The sequence below is a fragment of the Castor canadensis genome, chromosome 10 (genome assembly GCF_047511655.1).
Source record: "Castor canadensis chromosome 10, mCasCan1.hap1v2, whole genome shotgun sequence".
NCBI classification, from domain to species: Eukaryota; Metazoa; Chordata; class Mammalia; order Rodentia; family Castoridae; genus Castor; species Castor canadensis.
In genome coordinates, this window is record NC_133395.1 from 41,547,797 (window position 1) to 41,571,639 (window position 23,843).

General features: G+C 33.8%; 1 protein-coding gene across 18 annotated transcripts in view; it reads left to right on the forward strand.

Moving 5' to 3' along the window:
* The window catches only part of Pcdh9 (protocadherin 9), an 888,530-nt gene that overhangs the window by 199,469 nt on the left and 665,218 nt on the right, over positions 1-23,843 (forward strand). The gene's annotated exons all lie outside the window — the stretch shown is intronic.

Genomic DNA, 23,843 nt, shown 5'->3' on the forward strand with positions numbered 1-23,843 from the left:
CACTCTGTGGATGTGGTATCACTGAATGTGGAGCTCAGGAGGGATATACACAGTAAAAGTAGTAAAACTTATTACATTATAAGTTTACATACATTATTTTTCTTAATGGCTACCTTTAATAACTGGCTTACAGAATTCCTGAAAATTTAACAGGGATTAAAAGTCATAGTACATCTTTACACATAGAGTGTTATACCCATCAACACAAAAACTACAACCAGTGGCTAATGAATTACTGTTGCTACTCTGTTCTGAAACAATTCTTTTTTTGCTTTATTATCTGCATTAGTTTTTAGTCCATCATTGCCGTGTCAATTTTCAACAGATTATAAAAGTCTATATCTCTTGATCTGAATGAGCAAAGGTTTTCTCATGGTCTCTTTAGAGTGCAACAACTTAAGGTAAAAGTACACAAATCAACTTTTGCTGGTTCCTTGATAAAGGATTTACACTAATACATAGGTGTGCAGTTGCACACAGGTTTCACTTTTCTGAAGTGCTGAGGCATGAAAAGCAATTATGGCAGCCAGAGCTGCTTCTATTACTTCTCCTCATCTTTCTTTTGCACCTTTTCCTTCCTTCTTTTTTTCTCCTCCCCATGAATGCTTATAATGTGGGTCATTCTTAAAAGACAGTATGGTATATTGTTGATGTAAAATAATCAATTATATTTGTATATATTCTTTCTGATAGACTCTGTCTTTGCTTAAATTATTCATTCTTTCCAGTAAAACTTGTATGCTTTTCAGTGTGTCCCAACTACATTTTTTAGATTGCTTTCATCCCCAACCCGCACTAGAAGCTTGTAGCCATGGCAACAACCTGTGGATTGCCATTGAGAGTCTTTCCATCCATGAGCTTTGTAAGGGTGCTTAAATACAAGGAATAGGTGTTGGTTCAAAACTTCAGCAGTGTGCATTTATGCTTGTCCAGTCTTTGATACAAATTCAACTCTCTTTGCTCTGTTTGCTTCCCTTCAGGCAAGCTATCTTTTATTTACTTGTTTCAAATTCTTGACTATCAGGTGTCAGTTCATATAGCTGTTAAAATGATTCACTTCAATGAAAAAAAATCTCCATTTTATGTGCTTTCCTATTTCCTGAAGTTGATTGTGTTAGCATATGTAAGAGGCAGTTTTACTATAGAATTTCTGGTATGTGTTTGAAATTTTGAAATTGTGTTACAAAGGATGCTAATGTAATTTTTTTCTATGGCTAAAAAAGGTAAATGATAGGCGATAGAGAAGAATAAAAGAAGTGTGGGGATTGGAACATTAATTTGGAACGGGTATTGATCATTTTTGCCTAGAATGAGTAGTATAACTATAAACAAATGGTCTTCTAAAAGAAGGGCTCAAAGCTAAAAAGTTTAAAAGGCTTGCCATGATAGCTTCCCTAAAACCCTGGCTGAAAAAGAAATGTTACTGTAAAACAAAAGTTTCAAAGTGGTTAAAAGTGGTTGGCTGGGAATAAAAGCTGAAAGAGAAAAATGCATTGCAGTGATTGGTTTGATTTAGTGAATAAATTGTTATTTTCAGATTCAATGTGTATCAATAGGCAAAAGTCTGCACACCTACAGAACCTGTCAAGCTCAGAATCCAAGACTCCTGCACTGCCAATCTTAAACAGTTTACCTTTTGACTATAATTGAACACCCATTCCTTCAGTCTTAACGAAAGTTAGGAGACTTTGATGTCTGATCATCAAGCAATGGTCTTTTCTGTCTCTATTGGAAAAAACACCACAATATTTACATTTAGACAATATCACAGGAAATTGTCTCCTTTGTTTTAAAAACAGCTGCTACAAAGATTCATCTTTATTAAATGCAAGTGAATTCAAGACATGCAAGATACTTTCTCGTTGAGAAAGTAAAGAAATTATGTTTTGGTTATTTAGAATGCCCAGTGTCCCCAACTAAGTTAAAAAATGCATATTTATAAAAGTCATACGTAGCTCCTATCTGAAAAGAAAAGTGAAGGAATTTTTCACACTTTTCAGGTTTCAGGAGTAAGATTTGGAGTGTAATAACCTTGTATACTGAAGTTTCAATTTTCAGTCCCTTTTTAAATACCGTGTCCCTGTCCACCTCAACAGTTAGGAGGTAGAAAATTCTTATGAAATTTAGAAATCTTCCATTTTTAGTCTCAAATGTACAGAAATTAATTGCTCTATAGATATGTTTTCTAACATATAATGAATATTTTAAAAGTCCAAGTAATGCATTCATTATAATTTATATATGCATATAACACACATGACATTTGTATATAAATGTTATATACATAAATAGCACATATAACATATATGTATATAGCACATTTATATGTGGTATATGCCACATAACATTATGTATATAACATATTCATGTACATGTATGTGTATGAATATGTATGCATATTACATATATTATATATGTGTATGACAAGAATCAATTTATAGATAAAAATGACACTGATTATTTATAAAAATGCTACCTCCACACTCTTAGCACATTCATAGATGCATATAAACTTAAACACAGAGGTAAAAGAGGAAAAATATGTAATTAATTTCAATGATACTTTTATCAAAAATGTTTATGGGTACTTGAATAAAATAAAACTATAATACTTATCATGTAAGTATTCATTCACGTATTTAATGATTTCTTTTTCCTTGCTCTATTCATTTATTAAATATTTTTTGAATGCCTATTGCTCAGGTACTTTGGTGAGAGAGGTGTAGCTAAATGGATCTTGCAGCATTCCACTTAATCTTCTAAAGAAAGCTTCCATGTAGAGCAAATTGTTCTCTCTCTGCTAGCAGTTGTTCAGTGTAACAATGTAACATGAGCAGTTGTCACTTCATTTCTTGAGTGTGAAGTGATTAAGTCTGTACTGGATAAAGTAGAATGAGTTCTATACTAAATGACAAGAATTGTAAATGGAGAGTGAAGTTGTGTAAAATGAATACTTTTTAAAATTTCCCATAGAGAAAGAAAAAGATGTTAGAAATTCTATGTTATAATTTGTGGATAGTTATGTAACAAAGAAATTTGTGTTTAATAGTACATTTTCTTTGACTGTTCTTCTTTTACTTCACTTTTCTCATATATATTTTCAATGTCTTTTAACTACTAATAGAGATTTCACATATTCAAATTAGGTTCAAATTATTAAATAAAAGTGTACATTGCACCATGTGTTTCAGGTTAACAGTTGAGAGATACATTCACCCAGATTAAACCAAACACACTGTTATTGCTGCTTTGATGATTATTGTATCTCCACAGTTATACATCTGCTATATCACAACAGACTAGATTGATTTATTTGACCTCTTGTCATAAATTTGTTTATCGCCTAAAAGCTATGGGCTTTTTTCCCTGTGGGAATTTTGATAGTTTATAAAATAAACATGCCAAACTACTTATTTTACTCTTTTGACTTTTCTGTCTGCTTTCTTGATTATCAGTCTGTTCCCAAATTCTCTCTTTTTTTTTTTTTTTGCTTCCAATCATTTGGAGAAAAGAAGGACATCTACATTTTGTTTGCCATTTTGGGAATACTTTTTAAAGAGTTCAACCTTTCTTGATCCATATTTTTTTCTTATTTAGTAACCCAGACAGAAATGGATATTGCTTGGGCTGCTATGAATTTAGCAAAGCTTTACATGAGAATTGAATCCAAAATAATTTTGATTTCTATGTATTCCAGCTTCTCTGAAACTACAATTTGTCAATGGCTTTTGGTGGGAGCAGGCAAGTGGATGGATGTGTTCATGTTAGTCACATATGATATAATATAGTCAAACTGGGGTAAGTGAGTATCATACAACCAAATAAGTGCTTTTGACTTTTTTTTTTTTTACTTATTTTCATTTCTTGTGTCCTTTTCCACAGATGTGTCTACTTGCTAAGGACTGTTGAATTTCAGATAAAAAAACATAGATAAAAACACACAAAAACTAAAAAACATTTATACAAGATAAATTGATACATATTCACTAGTGAAACGTGCAATGTAATGGAAAAACCAAAAGGCTCATTTATAGAAAATTTATAAAAAAAAGTTTTGTGTCTCAAAGATAATAAAATTTTCTATACCTAAAGAAATTTTAGTATTTGAGTAAATGTGAGTGCATCCAATATTGCAAATCATGATATGATATGATGTGATATGATATGATATGCAGATTTATCCAGACACTCCTCTGTTCCATTTAACTGCCATACAGTAAAAATAGTTGAATCACTGTCAGAGTATTCCTGGAACTCTGTCTCTGAAGTTTCCTTCTGTCATGTCTGGGAGTTCTTTGAAGCTTCCTCTCTGCCTTCAAGCTAATCTCCACTGCTGTCTACTGTAAAATTTCCCCTGTATACCCTAGGTTGAAGTTATTCTTTTCTTTCCTTAGTTCTTTACTGAGCACTTACTAAAGAAAAGGCACTGTTCAGGCCCTGGGAATACAATAAGGAACACAGTAGCTGAGTGACATGTGAGAAAACAGGCAGGGCAGGTAGTAATGATAGTTATGAGACTAAATACATGCAGCCACAAGATCAGTAATGCTTTCATTTGTCAAATGAATTGTAGAATGGTTTTAAATTGGGGAAGAGGGTGACATGGTCATATTTAAATTTCAGAAAGAACATTAATCATCAGTGCTATGAATAATGCATTATTGAGTTTAAAGGCAGAGAAATTTTATTTGTTTTTCTTTTTTTTATTATTGTTGTACTGGGAATACATTGTGACATTTATAAAAGTTCCTATGATATAACATACTTGAATTCACCTCCTCCATCATTCTCTTTTGTTCCTCCTACCCCCATACAATGCATATAAGAGTTTTAATATGCACATTATGTGAATTCTTTCTCTAACCTATACGTGTTCAAATATGAATATTTTGGATAGGAACATATTCAAATACATTTCCACATTTTGTGGCTTGAATTTCATTCTCTTCCTGACATTTTCTAAATGTATTTTGATATGTTGATGTTTTTCCTAGTTACTAATTTTTTTAAATTGTGCTGAGAGTACATTGTGGCATTTACAAAAGTTTATACAATATTTCAAATATACTATATTTGAATTCACCCCTGCCATCATTCTCCTTTATTCTCCCCTTCTCCATTTCCTGGAATAGTTTCAAAAGTTCTCCTTTTTCCATTTACATACATGTGTACACAGTATTTGCAGTATATTCATCCTCCTACAAGCTTTCCCACATCTTCCTCCCCCCTACTGATAGCAACCACCCCAGACAAGACCTGCTCCATCTTCCTGCTCTCCAAAAGGGACAGTGAGAATTTAATAGCCAGCATTGTAATGAAAGAATGAGTGAAGCAAGAGAGCTGAAGGTATTTAGGAAACAAGACCATTAGTATGTGCATCCTGATTACAGAAGTGAAGGATTTAAGAGGTGGATGGTAAACACACACAGAGTGTGCCATCACACCTACCACTTATCCCTGGATAGAATACTACTCAATCAGGAAACTCACTGCAGCTAAACCTGGGTATGACTCAAAACATAACGTTTAGAAATTTATCCCTAATCAGAGAAGCCAAGAGAGTGGACATATATTTGCCATTATTGAGACAACACAATTCATAGTTTGTGTTTGTTACTTTTGGGTAATTTCAATTTATTTATTAAGTCATTATTTAGCTGTCCCTTCTATTGTCATGTTAAGTGATCTAATTTCCTTTCTTTTGAAAAATTATGTGCATATTTCATTTTTAATTATTTTGGCTCATTTATGACTCTTTGCTAACTATATGCAAGTTTATTAAGAGCCCTGATGTTGTTATTTACCAAACATTACTTCCCTTATTTCAAACATAATTTGCATATAATTAACAATTAGTAAACATTTTCTGGATATATTTTGGGCCATTTCAGCTATTACAAGATGGTGTGCAAAAGAATGTATTGCATGTTACTGATAGGTAAATTATTTCTTTTCAATAAAAATTTGTAAAACCAAAACATAATAAAAGAAACAATAAAGAGTTGGAAGACTACTAAGTCAGAGAGAGCATATAAATGCGCTTGTGTCCAAATATTTGTTTTTAAGCTCAGTTGTATATCTTTGGATCTAAAATGCTTTTATTTTCCCACATCTACATGATTAGTTTTAAATTTAATATGTAGTTTGTGGAGTATCTATTTCACATTATTGGATTGGTAGATTTTTATTAAGTGTAGCTAAAACTTTGAACACTTTTGTCTCAATTTGACATGCTGATAAATTCATTTTTATTAGAGTTGTAATGCTCCTTTCATCCTTATAGGACAATTCAGAGCCCAATGACTGCCTGAAACTATAGAGGGTCCAAAACTCTGTGTATACTATTGGTATGTATGGGTCTTCCTTATGCATACATACCCATAATAAAGATTAATCTAAGTTAGGGACAGTAAGAAATTAAAATAGAATAACAATAACAATGCTGTCTAATACATGTTACATGAATGTGGTCTCTCTCTCAAAATATCTGATTTTACCATACTCTTTTTCAGACTCTAGTTGACTATAGGCAACTGAAACCATGGAAAGGAAAACATTGGATAAAGGGGCAATGTGGTACTCATAGGCCATCCATAACAATGATTTTAATAAATTCCTGTAGATTTTGACACTCTTGTTTTTTTTAAGAAACTGTTAAAAATAGTAATTATTTCATATTTGGGATACATTTATGTTATAAAAATTCTAAAATAATAAAAATGTTTAAATATGATTTGCCTTATTTTTTCTTCATAATTGAGAGACAAATTTAAAAATAGATTTTACCAGTAAACCTGGAATCATGGGCACATGCACAGTAACAGGTGGGCACCTCTCCTTCTCCCTCATGGTGTCCATCTGCTGGTACCCATCTGCCTTATTCTTGTAAAGAGGGGTACTTTAAACTGTAAGGGAATATCAATGTCTAAATTGCTTAGAAAGCAAATTTTATTTAGATTCTCAGAAGAGTGGTATAATTTATTTAAAGTGAAACTTCATTTAGAATCAAACTGAACATTCAGAAATCTAAAATGTATTGTGTAGTATAAATTGCATTTTTGGTTTATACAGAACTACTTTTCTTGGAGCAGAGTTTACTCATGAAATCAAATTGAATTCTACTCTATTTCTGTTCAACAGATCACACTTCTGCCCAAATGAAATCATTTTATTTTCTAAACAGTGAAGGCAGGATATGGCCAGTTTTGTCTGGCCTGTGTAAGATTCACATTTGCCCATGTATCAACAGCTTCTTTTTCACACACAGAGGCTATTTCAATAGCATCCACATTGTTAAGTTCAGAACTATTGGAGGTTGCACATTGATTGTATTGGCCTTCTGAGAGTGCTAGAAATGCTCTCAGAGGACAAAAAATGCCTAGTAGAAAATATCATTGAGCACTTAATGGGTGCCCTTGGGTCCTATGTAGTAGGTGCTATTATTGAAAAAGACTGCAGTGCAGTGAGTACATTCTTGAAGGCTTATATGGTGAATTCTCATGTTAAAACCTACACATAAATATAATAATAATAAAGAGCAAATGCTTTTATATCAAATCAATATTGTTATATGAGACCATTGCAAAAATATTAGCTATGGAACAAGTAAAATGTACTTATATTCTGATGTAGACGGTGATGTAATGGGTCAGTGAATTATTGGAGAGAAAGTACAAACAAAATTTACTGGATTGAGACCAAAACTCATTTTCAAGAAGCTCATTTGCTGAACTCTATAGGAGATTTGTGTGATTGTGAGTATTGAAGTAAATTGGTAAGATGATGGGGAAGATGACACAATTACTTCCTCTGCATAGAGGTTTTGAGTCAATGCACTTATTTGTAAATCCAATTTATCAAATTCATCTCTTAAATTATATAGCTTGCTTTTCCCTGAGTAATTCAAATTGTTTTACAGACATTATCTCATTTGTCCTCATAAAGAGATGGGAAGTTACTATTGAATGAATGCTTCATAGAGTGAATATGTTAATGAATGGAAATTTACAGTGAGTGTTTTTAATCCCTACTGTATCACCCACTGGTTTTTTGACGATGATAAGTAAGGTAACTTCTATTAGTCTTATTTTCTTTATCTAAACCAGGGAGAAATATTCAGACTTTTCATTTAATATCACAAGACACAAGACAATTCTTGAAATTCTTTAGAAAAGGCATGCTTTAAATTTGAACAATGTAAACATGTACTAAAGCATTTTTTGGCTATTAAGTCAATCTCTTTACAAGAAAAGTTATACATGTAGTACCTCCCAATGATATTAATTGTTAAAATACTCATTGAGCTCTGAATATTTACCAGGAATTTTGCTGGTGTCAGAGTTATTGAGGTGAATAATTCTTTCATGAATTTCCAATCTAACTGTAGGAACAGACATGCAGATAACTTAATAAAGCAGAAGAATTTGAGATATCTAACTACTGCCTTGAACAATGAGCCATAGGATTACAGATGAAACAGAGAGTAATTCTATTTGGATAGAATAAGAAGGACAACTATGCTGGAACAAAGATCAGAAAAGGAGTTTGGGGCAAAATTGTAAAGGATGTGAGTAGTAGTGATATACTGAATCTGTTAATACAACAATCAAAGTTTTTAAGCTTCACAAACCTGATGAATATATTTAATTTATTCTTTGTACTTAAAAGATAATTTTGGTAGTGAGTGGTAAGAAAAATAGAATAAATGTAAGTTATAAAACAGTGACAAAGAAGAATAAGCCAAATACAACTTGATGATGTCTAAGTTGAGTGACTGGATGAGTGGTGGAACCATTGAACAAATATCAGAAGTACAAAACAGAAGCAAGGATAAATGGAGAGAAGCAATAACTCACAAGTGACATTTTAAAATAATTCTTCGGTATCACATATTCTTATTCTCATTTAAAGGTCAGGCTATATTTTTAGCATGCATCCAAATTTGATAATCACATTCTTTTAGATAACAATCCAGTCATGGAACCCAGAGTGTTTATTTAGTGAGAGTAGGAAAAGAGAATTTATAAGATAGCAAGTGCCAAATACAAGTAATATTTAAGGTATCCACAAAATGTTGTACAAGTAGATAGCAGAAAAAGATGATAAATAAAGAGCCAAAAGTAAACAATATTATACAGATTTTAGAAGAAAATCTCAACAAGCAAAATGATTCTTAATATTAAATGCTTTATTGAAGTGAAAATTTGATTGGAACCAAAACACTTTTTGGAAGACCGGGAATTGATCTTTGGTATTGATAATTACAAATTCACTGTGGCATCAAAAGCAAGGGTTATGTTAAATAAGACAAGTCTAGACAATTAATGTAAGGAATTTGGTAACAAAGGGAAGGAAAGATGGAACAATTTCTTGAACAGTAATGGGTTTTGTAAGCTCTTTGGACTAGGCATAGTGGTACACATCTATAATCCCAGCCCACTGGAGGCTGAGGCAGGAAATTCTAGTACTGAAGCTAGTCTGGGATACATAACTAGTTTAAGGACAACCTGGGTAACATAGTGAGGAACCAACTTTGAGAGAGAAAGAAAGAGAGGGAGAGAGAAAGAGAGAGAGGTTAAATGTGCTAAAATACATTCTCTCAAACATACACACATACATATGCACACACACTAACAACCACAGAACAGTAAAGGGGACTATACAAGTGAGAAGAGAGACTATTATGTTACTAGAGTAAAACTCTGAGAAGTAGGAGAGATATGAGATCAAAAACACAATCCGAAACTAATTATTTGAGGCACTTCTCATGAGACCGAAATGAAGTTGGCCAGTGTTAGTACAGAAACAGGTCACCTGGCAAAGGGTTGATTGTGCATTTATATGCGTGTGGGAAGGTGGGAAATTCCTTAGTGTCACTGAGGCCCAAAATCTTGTTAAAGAGAACGAGGAGGAAAACACCTTAAATGTGATTAAGAGTATTTGGTAGCACTGAGATAACAGCTGAGATATTATCAAGGGAAATTCAGAGTTCAGCTGGGTACAGCCACAGAATAAATGTTCTCAGGAAAAGATTGAGGGTAGATACTTTTTATTAGTAAGTGACCAAAAGTTCTAGAGGACCCAGTCAACATAGAAAGGACACTGTGTAAGGAAATGTAAGAGAGAGTTCAGCACTGAACACTGCATCACCACCTGTGGAAGTTCCTACCTCTACAAACTGCTAATTCTTTGTTTATAGGAAGGGCATCACCATAGCATAATCTTAATATCAGCCAGACTCAGTACACCTGTCTGAGAGCAGTTTTCTAGCAAGAAGCATATGTTGAAAGTTAGCATTAGTGTAACTTTATTGAAAGTGATCCTTTTTTTATTGGGGGTGAATAAACTACCTTGATTTAAGGAAGAGGAAAGGGGTATATACCTCTGACTGTTTTCAAATTTGTACATGAAAACTGACATTTCCATTTGGGTTATAAGACCTCAAGTATAGAGAAAGCAAATGTTTCTGAAGATAAATAAATGGGGCTCAAAATGATTTGATGACTAGAGCATTGGGAAGCAGACTAAGCATTAGCATGACAGCACAATTATGACCAGACAATGCTTGACTCATGATGGTAGCAATTTCCTCAGTAGAATCTATGCCCACCCTCAGGTCATTTCCTCTCTTTGCTGGCTTAGCTTTTTCTACTGTTAAATGTTATATCTTAAACCTGTTTTTCTCCACACTTTTTACACCTATCATATAATTTCTACATATCTAACCTCTGATTCTTTTTTCCTTGTGTTTAAGTGACATTCAAGAACAATTAAGGGATAGGGTGTCAAACATCTGAGGAATGAGCAGTGAGCAGGCTAAGTAACTTTAGGCAAATATCATAGGTTATGTGGTCAGTACATGTTTTTGATGATATATTTAAATAAAGTCTTTTGTTAAAATTACAGTATATAAAAATTATTTCCTTCCAGGAGTTTATATGACTGAAAAAATAAGAGATGTGGAGAAAGAATTATATATACTACAACGTTTATCACAGATAGATTTGTGGTTACATATATGCTACATGCCTAACTTAGAGCTGTGACTTTTAATAACAATTATATGGGAGAAAATAGTCATGTTATAAATTTAACTAATAAAAATAGGATGCAAAAGTATGATTTTATATTTTAGGAGGGAGAAATATGTGTTTGTAAGTCTGGGTCTATATGTATATGGATATGTATATGTGAGATTTTTTTTAAAAGTATATAGTCAGAAAATGTTCTGGAAAAAGTACAATAACATATTGCACTAGTTATTTCTGAGAGATGATTTCATGAGTGATTTACGTTTTGGTTTTTTTTTTAAGAACGCTGGGAACTTTTTTTTCTTTTATTATTCATATGTGCATACAAGGCTTGGTTCATTTCTCCCCCCTGCCCCCACCTCATCCCTTACCACCCACTCCACCCCCTCCCTCTCCCCCCCACCCCCTCAATACCCAGCAGAAACTATTTTGCCCTTATTTCTAATTTTGTTGTAGAGAGAGTATAAGCAATAACAGGATGGGACAAGGGTTTTTGCTGGTTGAGATAAGGATAGCTATACAGGGTATTGACTCACATTGATTTCCTGTGCGTGGGTGTTACCTTCTAGGTTAATTCTTTTTGATCTAACCTTTTCTCTAGTTCCTGGTCCCCTTCTCCTATTGGCCTCAGTTGCTTTTAAGGTATCTGCTTTAGTTTCTCTGCGTTAAGGGCAACAAATGCTAGCTAATTTTTTAGGTGTCTTACCTATCCTCACCTCTCCCTTTTGTGCTAAAGCTTTTATCATGTGCTCAAAGTCCAATCCCATTGTTGTGTTTGCCCTTGATCTAAAGTCCACATATGAGGGAGAACATACGATTTTTGGTCTTTTGGGCCAGGCCAACCTCACTCAGAATCATGTTCTCCAATTCCATCCATTTACCAGCGAATGATAACATTTCGTTCTTCTTCATGGCTGCATAAAATTCCATTGTGTATAGATACCACATTTTCTTAATCCATTCGTCAGTGATGGGGCATCTTGGCTGTTTCTATAACTTGGCTATTGTGAATAGTGCTGCAATAAACATGGGTGTGCAGGTGCCTCTGGAGTAACCTGTGTCACAGTCTTTTGGGTATATCCCCAAGAGTGGTATGATTTACGTTTTCCCAATACCTTCATCTAGGCATTCTACAATTTTACACTAAACCTGTACCATTTTTCTAATGTCAGAAACCTGATTAATAAAATGAATGCTTATGTGCTCACACCTAAAATTTTGTTATGCCACAATTTTTGTGGTACACACACACAGAAAACACACACATGGTTTTGACACATTTTCTGAGTCTTAAATGAAATCAGTGACCTCATCTTGTAATTGGGCCTAATTATCTCTTCAGGTCTGCTAAGCATGCTCTCTTTGCCCTGATGTCTAATGGTAGTCGGGTCGCATCTAGATCCTCTAAAATTGACCTTCTTGGTCTTTCATAATAAAATAACATTTTAGAATTTTCTCTACAGCATGATGCTTTAGTATTTTTACACTAAAAAGAAAATATTTGTCTGTTTATGGAGTATGTTAGTATTAACCATTTGACTTAGAGGAGGGAAGTATAGGAAGAACCCAATTTCAGTGAAAGGAACTGCATCAATCAGACGCTTTCTCTGCTGTAGGTGAGATGGAAACAATGTGATTCACTAACCATTCAATGTATTTTAGTCTTCCTGTGCATTAGTCCATGAATAGTTTTAACTGAGTGAAACAATGATTCAGAATTTTCTTATCAGTGTTCATTCAGCAGGAGAAATCTTGAGGTGCCATGGTTTGTTTTGCTTTTTCCTTTCCTTCTTGCATCAGTGATAAATTAGAAAAAGTAATTAAATACTGTTGGTAATAACTTGCTTGTTGTACCTTGAAAAAAATGTAACTAATTCTAGAAAACCAAATGACCAGGTTTATTCTTATTCTGTTTTTTTCTCTCTCTACTAAATATTTAAGCATAGTTTTACCAAAGTGATTAGAGCCTAACTCTCTAAATCTCATAGTCATGAATAAAACAATTATTACTAAAAGTACTATTAGAATAGAGAGGAGAAATATTGAAACCTAAATAGGAGCCAGACGGTCTAACACATGCTATACATGAGTTGCTAATTGATGATAGCTTTCAATATCCAATTGGTAATATTTGTACTGAGTAATATTATATAACTTTCTAAGAGGGCTAACTTAATTTACTGTGTCACAGCTTAATACTCTATTGGACAAATTACAATGAAATCACTACTTAGTGGCTCAAGTGGTAGAGTGCCTGCCTAGCAAGCATGAGGCCCTCAGTTCAAACTTCACTACCATTAAGAAAAAAACAAAATCACTACTCAAGAATTCTTTTGAGTCAATTATTTCAAATGTAATGTTTTAAATAAAAAACTATGTAGGCAATATAGTGACTTCAGGTTTGCAATGGAAAGAAAGAATAAAAAGAAAGGAAAGAAGGAAGGAAGGGAGGGAGGGAGGGAGGGAGGGAGGGAGGAAGGGGAAAAAAATCAAACTAATGCTGTATATAGAATACTCAAAACAAGGTCCTGTATTTATCCTTAGTTTCATGGTTTAATTGGTAATTGAAATAAAACATGCTCTCTTTATAAAATTATAAACAAAAGGTGTCAAGCTGTTTTTGTTGAGAAAATTATAATGAATATGAACAAAGGCATTCAGATAATTCAGAGTACAGAGTTGTTGATACTAGTCATGTTTCCAAGGAACAACATACGTAAATATAAGCACTTCTATCGGGAGGAAAATATTTTTGCAGGATAACTTCATGAAAAGTAGCCAATAATTTTCAGTTCTCTAAGCATCATGCATGACTCTAAATAAGTTATTTAATCTGTTGTTACTGTTATATTTAATTTGATTGGTCTTTCAGAGGCTTCCCTAATTAAAAATGAAATTCTCAGGTCTTATTAGAGTATTCTAGTGATGTTTAGTTGCCTCCATGACTGAGATGAGGTGGTGCTCTGTAAAGATTCTGGCCTATAAATAACACTTCTTAGGAAGAGAGTCATTGCTAAATAATTATTTTAACAGATATCTAATGAAAAACATTTTAAGAAAACTTGAATGTCACAAGATTAAAAAATTACAATGTTAATTTTAGAAAAGTTGTAATTATTTAGTTCATCCCTAATGATTGAAGACAATAAAAGTCACTTGGGAAATGATAAGTTTGTGGCTAAATATTTTTAAATGCATTTTTATTTTATTAGACTTTAGACTATAAATGCAAAGTATAGATGCATTTTTTTCTGTTTCCTCAAATGTAGTGTGAACATTGAATATGGTTCGTAGTAAGTATTGTGAATTATATCCCCATTAGTAAACACTTGACATTTTTTTTAAATCATAGAGTTAGTGCAAATAACATCATGGTTAAGAGGAGCAATAGAAGTGACATATGAAGGAAAAACGTGGCATTATATTAAACAGAGTCAAAAGTTGTATGGCTTTGCCCACATTTTATATATATGTCTTACTTTCCTTTGTCTTCAGATTGATATTGATGTAGGGAGTTGTATCATTCACCTTCTAAGTCATATGATTACTATACTAAATACAACAATGTCTGAAATTATTTCAAACCCATAGAAGGGTAACAGGCCAAGAATAAGACCTAAATATCTAATCTTTTAGGGTCAGAAGAATGGCAGTCAAATAATACTACACTTGATTTTAACCTGCTTCTTTTTACTTGACTATAAATTGATAAAGTCCAGTAGAAATGTTAATATGTCTTGATGTGTATTTCTGTCATTGGGGATAAGAAATTGCTGCTTGAGTCAAAAGCTGTTAAAAATTTAGCAATGGATACACAAATCAGGAAGAGAATATTACAGGTAGACTAGAATAATGTATTAATAATTGGGGATGTTAAGCTAATAGGATATTCATCAAAATAATAGCCATCTTCACAATCAGTGAACTAGAATTTTAACAGTCTGAAAGCTCTAAGAAGACATTTCTAGTATTATTTAATGTCATTCTCTTGATTTCTAAGCATACCTGTTCTGTTTAGAACTGCTTTGGTGCTATTACACCTTATGCAGTTGTGCGTAAGTGTATGAAGTTAGCTTCCCACCTCACAGGATTCTATAGGTGATGGAAATATGGAAAATGATTGAAGGCTTCCCCACACCCACTGTGTTGAACATAATGGATTATACCTTCTAATTTAGGCAATTAAATATAAAAAGTTTAGAGTCCTGCAGTTTGGGGTATGAAATCTATATTAGCTAAGGGACTTAGAAGAATTTATTAACCCTAAGCTTCAGTTTTGCATTAAAATGACAACTATCACAATAATGATAGTAATTAATTTTATGGAAAATGTGAGTTTAGGATGTAATGATGTGTATAAAACCTTGAGCATAGTGCCTATCAGTTAGTACATCTTCAATAAACATTAGGTGCTATTATAACAGTTATTTTAAGTCACCTGACTTATTTGTTCTTCACATTTTCAACATTATTTAATTTATTCATAGATGTATATCCTGGCACAGTAGCATCCAAAAGCATTTTCTATTCAGTCTCTTTAAGGAAATAAACACATATGAAAAACTAATGGCAATGCAAGGCAGATAACAGTCAATAAAAAGGAGCTGGATTAATCCAGTCAATAAAAACATCTTGATAGTAAAGTATGAGAGGATCTACCATACAGGACAACTAAGTGCAGGATGAGGACTAAAATACCTACTAAAGGGTAGTAAAGGGATCAGATCAGACATATCACACAAATGAAAAGGATTTTAATATGCTCATAAATCAATTACAAACTCTATATACTTAACAGGTTTTGTGTGACCTGACGTATATGCAATTTTGGGTTCTTTTTAAGCAAGTAGATGTATATTAATTACAAGACCTACTAAGAGGCCTGTGAAATGTGAGGCCTTGAAACTTATGTGTTACTTTCTTATGAATCCACTTCTATCTAGCAAGAGAAATAATGTACTAAATATAATGAAATGAGTAGAGTGGCTCTGAAACTATGGAAGAGGAGTTGAGAACTGTGTGTTTGAATAGTGTTTTTCAAAGTTTGGTTCCATAACCAGAAGCCTCAACCTCATAAAGGAGCTTGCTAGAAAGTCAAATTCTGGAACCTAACTCCCAAACTATTGATTAAGATACAAATTAAAGTTTGATAATCAGTGGGTTGGAAGATAACTCATGAGCTGTCTACGCCAAAGACAAGTAGGTAAGAGCACACTGAATTAAAAGGGTTTAGGCTAATTGCTGAATATTATTGTAGGTTAAATTACAAGAAGATGAGATATGATATAGTTACATTAATGTGTATATAATGAATATATGAAAATATAGAAGAAAAGGCAATTAAATAGATATGATTACCACATGCTGGATTGCAGGACAGGGTTTAAGACTGAGTTCAGGTTTCCAGGATGCTTTGAACAGCAGCAGTGAAGTTAAGGAAAGGTGACTTGATTAAAAAAGAAAATGGGATTGGTATATGGAAAGAGACACAGAAAATTCTGTTTTGAAAAATCTGACTTCTACATCAATAAGATATTTAAGCAAAAAGCACACAGTAGCCAACAGGGTAAAGGTGACTTGGGTTAGATGCAAGGATTGGTAGTACATTTAGCATACATTCTGAATAACAATACAATACAAAAAATATGTAATTACACACCATTCTCACCTCACAAAAATAAACCAACAATTTTACAGATTGTGCACCAGTTGATTTTTTTCTTTGCTCAATTGTTGACACAGAAAAGAAATGTGATATAGTTTTTTTCTCAGTGGGTTTCTAGTACTTAAAAGAAATTCCACTGTTGGTTATGGTGGTTTTTACTTCCCAGTAACTCTGAATAGACTCTAGCAATTTTAACTGCTACAATGAACGTAAACAGAACTAAGAGTTCTTAGGAGCTTTTCATTATTTTGTTCCTGGTTATTAGGACTTTGTTTCATTTGCTTATTCCAAAGTCTATACTACTATACCCAATACTAATCAGGAATTATTCTAAGTTTAATAATGTCTATTTTGTTTGTGCTTTTGTGGTACATATATATAGGTATGTATAAACATACCTATATATAAAGTTTGTGATGGATGTGAATATGAATATAGACGTCTTCCCTTCTGGTATAATCACAGAAGGCTAGAAGCATTTTACCAGTTGTTCTCAAAGCAGTGATATAATTTCATTCTATCTTTAATTATACAAAGTTAATATACTCATGATTCTCCCTTCCCCTCTGCTATTCTCAAATTGGCTATTATGCATGTAAGAAAAGAAAACTGAGTAAAAATGTTAGCCATGGGTACAATGATTCACAGATGCATAGGTCCTGCCATTGATTACACAAGTTGCTGCTGATCAGAACTTGCAAAATGCAGAATAGAAGAGAGTATCACTGGAATGTATGTGAGGGTTTTTACTCAAATTATACTGCTCAGTCTGCACAAAGTACATTGGAAGCAACTTCTTCCTAAATGAGTGGATGGAAATTATTTATTCCTCCTCTACATCCTTATTCCATCTGTGCAGAAAAACGAAGAAGAAAATATTGATTGTTTTCAATTAAGCCACAAATAATAGACTCAAAGAATTTTTTTTTCCATGTTAGGGTTTGAACTCAGGCCTTCAAGCTTTACAATCAGACCCTGTACCACTTGAGCCCTGCCTCCAGGTCTAGACTCAAAAGAATTTTCAGTTATGTTAATGATTGTCTCTTTACAGAAATTTAAAATTTTTAAGATGATTTTAAGAAAACATGTTTAGGTGACTAGCTAAATTTACAAATTAAAAATCAAATATTTTAAACCACTCATAATCTCACTGTATAATAATTGTTTTAATTTTTATTTTCATCTTCAACTTATATATAATTGGAGGCAGAATAACATATCACTCAACATCAGTGGGTCATAAAAGAAATAAGAGAGGAAATCAGAAGGTTCCTGGAAGCTAATGAAAATGAAAACACAATCTACAAGAACCTAGGGGGACAGCAAAAGCAATCTTAAGAGGAAAGTTTACAGCCACGAGTGCATATATTAATAGGACAGAAAGATCTCAAATAAACTACCTAATGCTACTTCTCAAACTTGTAGAAAAACAGAAATAAGCAAAATGTGAAACAAGCAGAAGAAGAGAAATAATAAAAAATAAGGGCCAAAATTACTGAACTAGAGACAAAAAATATAAAGAATCAATGAAACAAAGAGCTTGTTCTTTGAAAAAATAAACAAGATTGATAAGCCCTTGGCAAATCTGACTAAAATGAATAGGGAAAAGACCCAAATTAGTAAAATCAGAAATGAAAAAGGATAACAAGAAACACTAAGGAAATCCAGAGAATCATCAGAGACTACTTTGAGAACCTGTATCCCAACAAAATCTTGAAGAAATGAGCAAATTTCTATATACTAATGTGCTTCCAAAACTGAACCAAGAGGACATTAACCACGTAAACAGATCTACAACATGTAATGAAATTGAAGCAGCAATAAATAGTCTCCCAACAAATAAAAGTCCAGGACCTGCTGGATTCTCAGCTGAATTCTACCAGACTTTCAAAGAAAAACTAATACCAAGACTCCTTAAACTTTTCCCCAAAATAGAAAGAGAAAGAACACTGCCTAACTCATTCTATGTAGCCAGCATTACACTCATCCCCAAACTGAACAAGCACACATCCACAAAGGAGAACTACCAGCCAATCTCCTTAATGAACACCGATGCAAAAATCTCCAATAAAATAATGGCAAACCAAATCCAACAACATATCATAAAGATCATTCACCATGACCAAGTTGGCTTCATCCCAGGGATGCAGGGATGGTTCAACACATACAGATCCATAAATATAATAAAACACATTAATAGAAAAAAAAACCACTTGATCATCTCAACAGATACAGAAAAAGCATTTGATAAGATTCAACACTGCTTCACGATAAAAGCCCTAAGAAAACTGGAAATAGAAGGAATGTACCTCAACATTATAAAGGCTATATATGACAAACTTATAGCTACCATCATACTTAATGGGGAAAAACTGAAAACATTTTCCCTAAGGTCAGGAATTGAGACCAGGATGCTCACTCTCCTCACTCCTATTCAACAGAGTCCTGAAATTCACAGAGCAATAAGGCAAGAAGAAGAAATAAAAGGAATATAAATAGGTAAAGAAATAGTCAAAGTACCTCTATTTGCAGATGTGTTCCTATGCCTCAAAGACCCAAAAAACTCCACCTAAAAACTCCTAGACACCATAATTCACTTCAACAATGTAGAGGAATACAAAATCAACTTACAACAATCAATGAACTTACACCATCAATGAAAAAAGTGAGAAAGAATATAGGAAAATAGTTCCATTTACAAGAGCATCAAAAAAATCAAATACCTAAGAATAAAGTTAGCAAAGGGTGTAAATGACCTCTATAAGGAGAACTACAAACTCCTGAAGAAAGAGATCAAAGGAAACTACAGAGAATGGAAAGATCTCCCATGCACATGGATTGGCAGAATCAACATAGTAAAAATGACTATACTATCAAAAGCAATATACATGTTCAATACAATTTCCATCAAAATCTCAAAGATATTCATCATAGAGACTGAAAAATCGACCCTAAAGTTCATTTGGAGACACAAAAGATGAGGAATAACCAAGGCAACACTGAGCAAAAGGAGCAATGCTGGAGGTATCACAATACCTGACTTCAAACTTTACTACAGAGCCATCGCGAAGAAAATGGCATGGAACTGGCACAAAAACAGATTTTAAGACCAGTGGAACAGAATAGAGGAACCAGATATAAAACCACATAGCTATGCCCACCTTATTTTTGACAAAGGATCAAATATATACGATGGGAAAAAGACAGGCTTTTCAACAAATGTTACTGGGAAAAGTGGTTATCTGCCTGCAGAAAACTGAAACTAGATCTATGCCTGTCACCCTGTATTAGTATCAACTCAAAGTGGTTTAAGGACCTTAATATCAGACTTGGAAGCCTGCAGTTAGTACATGAAACAGTAAGGAATACCCTGGAAACAATAGGCATATGCAAGGACTTCCTCAGTAAAACTCCAGCAGCCCAGCAACTAAGAGAAAGGATGGACAAATGGGACTACAAGAAATGAAAAAGCTTCTGCACAACAAAGGAAATGGTCTCTAAACTGAAGAGACCACCCAAAGTGTGGGAGAAAATATTTGCTAGCTATACATCAAACAAAGGGCTGACAACCAGAAAAAAGAACTCAAAAAACTAAACTCCCCCCCAAATTAATGAACCAATCAAGAAGTGGGCAACTGAGCTAAATGGAACTTTTTCAAAGAAAGTCTAAATGGCCAAAAAATTCATGAAAAAATGCTCACCATCCCTGGCCATAAAGGAAATGAAAATCAAAGCCACACTAAGATTCTACCACATTCCTGTTAGAATGTCTCACATCAAGAACATCACCAATGACAAATTTTGCAAGGATGTGGGGAAACAGGAGCCCTCATACACTGCTGTTGGGAATGCAAACTAGCACAACCACTTTGGAAAACAATATGAAGGCTTCTTGAAAAACCAAACATACATCTACCATATGATCCACCAATACCACTCCTAGGGATATACGCAAAGGAATGAGACTCAAGTTATTACAAAGGCACCTGCACATCCATGATTATTACAGCACTATTCACAATAGCCAAGCTATGGAAACAGCCATGATGCCCCACAACTGATGAATGGATTAAGAAAATGTCGTATTTATACACAAAGGAATTTTACTCAACCACAAAGAAGAATGAAATTTTGTTATTCAGAAGTAAATGGATGGGACTGGAGAACATCATCTTAAGTGAAGTTAGCCAGACTCAGAAGGCCAAAAATCACATGTTCTCCCTTAAATGCAGATTATAGAACTAAAACAAATGCATTAATATTATTGGATATGGGTCACACATTAAGGGGAGAATGTGCACAGGAGGAATAGGGAAAGGGAAGGAAAACTAAAACTTGAATGTGATTGATGTGCTCACTGTAGAGGAGTGAATAATGTAATCTTAAACTGGCAGCAGCCACTATGGGAAGGTGACCAGGAAGTAGCAAGAGGTCTGGCAGAGATGAAGCAATGTGGGTTGCAATACACAAGTGCATGGAAGGATTGCTAGGAATCTCTCTGTATGGTTATCTTCATCTCAAACTAGCAAAAATGCTGTATCTTTCTTATTATCTCGCATGCTTTGTCTTCAACAAAATCAGAGAAGAGGAAAGAACAGGTTCTGCCTGGAAGGGTTGAGGTGAGGTGGCACAAATGATTTATACACATGTAAATAAATGTAAAAATGATAAAATATTAGAAAGAAGAAAATGCATTTTCCCCTGGAAATTTTGTAGTTTTCCTTTGAAATTCAATTTTATATCATCTATTTGAAAAAATTTAAATTAGTTATGTTATTATAATGTCATTATTAGAAATGAATCATTATTGTACCTTATTAATATGTATTATTTAGTTAAATATATAAAAATAAAATATACTATTATATATTGTAACATTTATAATATACTAGCACTAAATGAATGAAAATAATATCCACATAAATGCTCCCAACTTTTTAGAATAAATTAGTTTAACTCAATTTATAAAGGTAAAAATTTTTTTTATTGTTTTATTATTCATATGTGCATACAATGCTTGGGACATTTCTCCCCCCTGCCCCTACCTCCACCCTTACCACCCACTCTGCCCCCTCCCTCTCCTCCCCACCCCCTCAATACCCAGCAGAAACTATTTTGCCCTTGTCTCTAATTTTGTTGAAGAGACAGTATAAGCAATAATAGGAAGGAACAAGTGTTTTTGCTGGTTGAGATAAGGATACCTATACAGGGAATTGACTCACATTAATTGCCGGTAAGTGTGTGTTACCTTCTAGGTTAATTCTTTTTGATCTAAGCTTTCCTGTAGTTCCTGGTCCCCTTTTCCTATTGGCCTCAGTTGCTTTTAAGGTATCTGCTTTAGTTTCTCTGCATTGAGGGCAACAAATGCTAGCTAATTTTTTAGGTGTCTTACCTATCCTCACCCCTCCCTTGTGTGCTCCCGTTTATATCATGTTCTCAAAGTCCAATCCATTTGTTGTGTTTGCCCTTGATCTAATGTCCACACATATGAGGGAGAACATACAATTTTTGGTCTTTTGGGCCAGTCTAACCTCACTCAGAATGATGTTCTCCAATTCCATCCATTTACCAGTGAATGATAACATTTCGTTCTTCTTCATGGCTGCATAAAATTCCATTGTGTATAGATACCACATTTTCTTAATCCATTCGTCAGTGGTGGGGCATCTTGGCTGTTTCCATAACTTGGCTATTGTGAATAGTGCTGTAATAAACATGGGTATGCAGGTGCCTCTGGAGTAACCTGTGTCACAGTCATTTGGATATAATCCCAAGAGTGGTATTGTTGGGTCAAATGGTAGATCAGTGTTTAGCTTTTTAAGTAGACTCCAAATTTTTTTCCACAGTGGTTGTACTAGTTTACATTCCCACCAACAGGGTAAGAGGGTTCCTTTTTCCCCGCATCCTCTCCAACACCTGTTGGTGGTGGTGTTGCTGATGATGGCTATTCTAACAGGGGTGAGGTGGAATCTTAGTGTGGTTTTAACTTGCATTTCCTTTATGGCTAGAGATGGTCAGCATTTTTTCACGTGTTTTTTGGCCATTTGAATTTCTTCTTTTGAGAAAGTTCTGTTTAGTTCACTTGCCCATTTCTTTATTGGTTCATTAGTTTTGGGAGAATTTAGCTTTTTAAGTTCCCTATATATTCTGGTTATCAGTCCTTTGTCTGATGTGTAGCTGGCAAATATTTTCTCCCACTCTGTGGGTGTTCTCTTCAGTTTAGAGACCATTTCTTTTGATGAGCAGAAGCTTTTTAGTTTTATGAAGTCCCATTTATCTATGCTATCTCTTAGTTGCTGTGCTGCTGGGCAAAGTTCTTACCTATACTTACTAACTCCAGAGTATTACTTACTCTTTCCTGTATCAACTTTAGAGTTTGGTGTCTGATATTAAGATCCTTGATCAATTTTGAGTTAATATTGCTATAGGGTGCTATACATGGATCTAGTTTCAGTTTTTTGCAGACTGCTAACCAGTTTTCCCAGCAGTTTTTGTTGAAGAGGCTGCATTTTCTCCATCATATATTTTTAGCTCCTTTGTCAAAGACAAGTTGGTTGTAGTTGTGTGGCTTCATATCTGGGTCCCCTATTCTGTTCCACTGGTCTTCATGTCTGTTTTTGTGCCAGTACCATGCTGTTTTTATTGTTCTTGCTTTGTAATATAGTTTGAAGTCAGGTATCGTGATACCTCCAGCATTGTTCTTTTGACTGAGTATTGCCTTGGCTATTCGTGGCCTCTTGTGTTTCCATATAAATTTCACAGTAGATTTTTCAATCTCTTTAATGAATGTCATTGGAATTTTGATGGGAATTGCATTAAACATATAGATTATTTTGGGAGTATAGACATTTTTACTATGTTGATTCTACCAATCCATGAACATGGGAGATCTCTCCACTTCCTATAGTCTTCCTCAATCTCTTTCTTCAGAAGTTTATAGTTTTCCTTGTAGAGGTCATTCCTATCTTTTGTTAGGTTTACACCTAGGTATTTGATTTTTTTTGAGGCTATTGTACATGGAATTGTTTTCATACATTCTTTTTCAGTTTGCTCATTATTAGTGTATAGATATGCTAATGATTTTTCCATGTTGATTTTATATCCTGCTACCTTGCTGTAGCTATTAATGATGTTTAGAAGCTTCTGAG